This window comes from Rana temporaria, chromosome 10 (assembly GCF_905171775.1).
Source record: "Rana temporaria chromosome 10, aRanTem1.1, whole genome shotgun sequence".
Classification (NCBI taxonomy): domain Eukaryota; kingdom Metazoa; phylum Chordata; class Amphibia; order Anura; family Ranidae; genus Rana; species Rana temporaria.
In genome coordinates this window covers 53,754,364-53,757,452 of record NC_053498.1, presented here as the reverse complement: position 1 = coordinate 53,757,452, position 3,089 = coordinate 53,754,364, and the positions used below count along the sequence as shown (strand labels likewise).

The 3,089-nt window shown below is 42.1% G+C and overlaps 1 non-coding gene across 1 annotated transcript; it reads left to right on the top strand.

Moving 5' to 3' along the window:
• The first annotated feature begins 1,947 nt into the window (after positions 1–1,947).
• LOC120916668 lies at positions 1,948–2,013 on the top strand. Its single transcript, XR_005744078.1, has one exon. It is a non-coding gene; the product is annotated as a small nucleolar RNA SNORD50 (small nucleolar RNA).
• The last annotated feature ends 1,076 nt before the right edge of the window (positions 2,014–3,089 follow it).

Below are 3,089 nucleotides of genomic sequence, written 5' to 3'. Positions count from 1 at the left end.
GGGCTTCTGATTTGTTGTTGAAATGCTTGTTTGAAACAATTTAAAACCATCTGAACTAGCATTTTTAAAGAAAAAAAACTCTTGTTTATTTTTAATACCCTGCAAGATGGTCATGAGCTAGTATGGTCATGAGCTAGTAGGCATAGCGCATACTAGCTCATTATGATCAACTTACAAGAGTGAAGCCCCCAAAGTTCTCCTCTGCCACCATGTCTCCAATCTTCCTGTTATTGCCACTCCGGGGCTGTGATTGGCCAGAGCGGCGATGACATCACTCCTGTGCATGTGTGAAAATTTTGCATTAATCCTGAATTTTCCAGGCTTTCAGTGCGCCTGCACCGTTGTCTACGGCATGCATGCGCCATAGACATCGGTGCTGTATTTTCAGCAAATATCTCCTTACCTGTAGGTGCAAGAAATCTCCTTAACCTACATGTTAAGCCTTAATCTAGGCTTGGCTGTGGGGGGGGGTTACAATTACTTCAAGCTTTACCTTCTGTGCTTTTTTTGTAAGGCAAGCTGAAAACAAGTGTCTGTCTTGCAGGTTGTTCAGCAGTTTACTACCGCTCTAACGGCAAAGTGTATATGCATCGCATACACATTAAGAAATGCTTACCTTGGAATAAAGCTTGCCCCGGTTAACCGCTGAGGGCTTACATGTTTGTTCTGGGTTCACGGGCTCCAGTGCTGTGAGTGGCCAGAGCCATGATTGCATCACTACCTTGCATGCATGAGTCCTTTGTTCTGTTACAATCTGCCGGGCCTTCAGAGCACATGTGCTTCTGAGGTCAGCAACTGCATGAAAAGAAAAACCTTTAGGCGATATCATAAAATGACTGGGGGTATACAAATGTTTTAACCCTTACAAAAGCCAGCAATCATTGCCAAGAAAATTAGAACTGGACTCAAGAAACTTTAAAAAAAAAAGTCCACATCCCCTGGCTGCTGAATCAACTACTTGTCTATGCACACGCTGAACAGCAATGTCAAGCTCCAGTCTCCATTCTATTAACCCAGTGCTCTTGTTTGCACAAGTTTAATTTTAGCTTTGGAGATTGCACAAAACCTTTTTATAGTCTGCAAGTGGATGCCCTATATGGATAAAATGTCTCGTCCACTTCTGTCACGTTACAGCCTGGTCTAAACACTAGTATAATTTTTAGAGGCATAAACTTTTTTTTGCAAAAGCGGAGGTTGCACCAAGATGTCAAGACCCTAAATTTGCATGCACCTGTGATTTCGCAAACGTCGGTACCCTATATTTTCTGTAGGCGATGCTTTAAAAGCCCCTATAGATCAGTTTTCTGTTGGTCTGGTGCTAGCAATGTAACATCTATTGCTGTTCATGTTTAGGCACCCCGAGACATGTGCTCTATATCTATAATATATATAAACAATTTAAAGGATTTTACTATCCCTTTTTTCATAGACATCCCTGATGTGGTTTTCTTTGGTAACAGGTTCTCTTTAATGTCTCCCCTGTGCCACTGAATGTAATGCATTGTTCTTTCACAGCCTTAATAGCCAGAGAAACTGTCAATGGGGACAAGTGGTGTCATGCATATCACTTCTGGGTCAGGAACAAGATGGGGAGTAAAGAAAATCTGCTCGCCTCCCCTTATCTGGCAGCACCTGCTTTGCCAGGCCTGCAGATGAACAAGCGGAGCATGGGTTGTGGCAGCACTGCTGCCCAAATGCTCCTAGTCTACAAGCAAAATCACCAGCTTGCAGCAGGGCTAAATGTTTATAAACGACCTGCCCAGCACAGTAACATCAGGCATCTCTGGTATCTGTGCTGAAAGGGTGAATTTGCGCTACTGGACTGACTCGGCCTCTATTGCATTCTATTCTGGTTTATATTCTGAAATGGTTTCCTTTACATTGACTTTGGGATGATACAGCAGGCCACCTGGTATGTGCAGTTTTCTTGAATAAAGATTTGTATCTGAACAATGATGAGTCTATCCCGAACCTGCATTATGATGACAACTATATGGATCTGACTGCTGAGTTCAGTAGTAGACATGTGACCATTTAAAGCAATAGTAAACTGCAGATGCTTAAAAACCTGTATAGCAATTGCATAATGTGCCATAACTAGCTGCATTTAAAGCAGAGGTTCACACAAAGTGAACCTCCACTTTTTGGATCCCCCTCCGGTGTCGCATTTGGCACTTTTCAGGGGGGTGCAGATACCTGTCTAGACAGGTATCTGCACTACTTCTGGGTTCTGGGAAACTGTTCCCAGGAGAGAGCAGGGACCAGTGACTGCGATCCTTGCGCATCCTAGTAGGGGCTGAGGACCGAGTGCTTGCTCAGCCTCGTCTGCTGACATTGTGGGTGCACTGGACAGGTAAGTCCCTTTTTTTTTTTTTTTTTTTTTTTTTGTCAGCAGCTGTAGTAGTTGTAGCTGCTGGCTTTAAAAAAATAATGGACCTCCGCGTTGTGGTAAAATCTCCTCCTAAACTGCACATGTTTAGGAGATATTCATTTGAACTAAGGCTTGCCTATTGGTTAAAAATCACCAAGCAGTCTTTACTACTGCTTTTATGAAAAATTTCATCAATGACCACTTGGTTATACGTATCGCTTGGCAACGGCATACACTTATTTCTTTCAACATTGCAACAAGTTGATAGATTTTGCAATCTAAACATGGAGTTAAATTTTTTTAGATTTGTACTTGAGCTACTGTTTTGTCTAAGAAGCTTCATATTCTGAGACAAATTGCCTATAACATCTTGTACATTTTTTTTTTTTTCTAGTTTTGCCCTCGGTGTCAACACATAAAGCCTGTGTCCAGGGGAATGGTTGCTCGACCTGTGCCTTTCCAGCTGAATGCTTGTTAGTGGCAGTTGGTATTTTGTAGATGTGGGTTTGTGAGTGTATTAAAAGGATATTAAACCTATTTTTACTCCATTGTGTGTTTTTTTCCACCATTTAATGAGAACTGCAGACAATAAAACGGACCACTCATTCCCCTTCCCACTCCAAATTCCCCATCACCTGGGCACTTTCCTTATAAACAATTGCTGGTGTACATTAAGCAATACCTCATGTATTGCCCATTATACCACATCCATTCATAG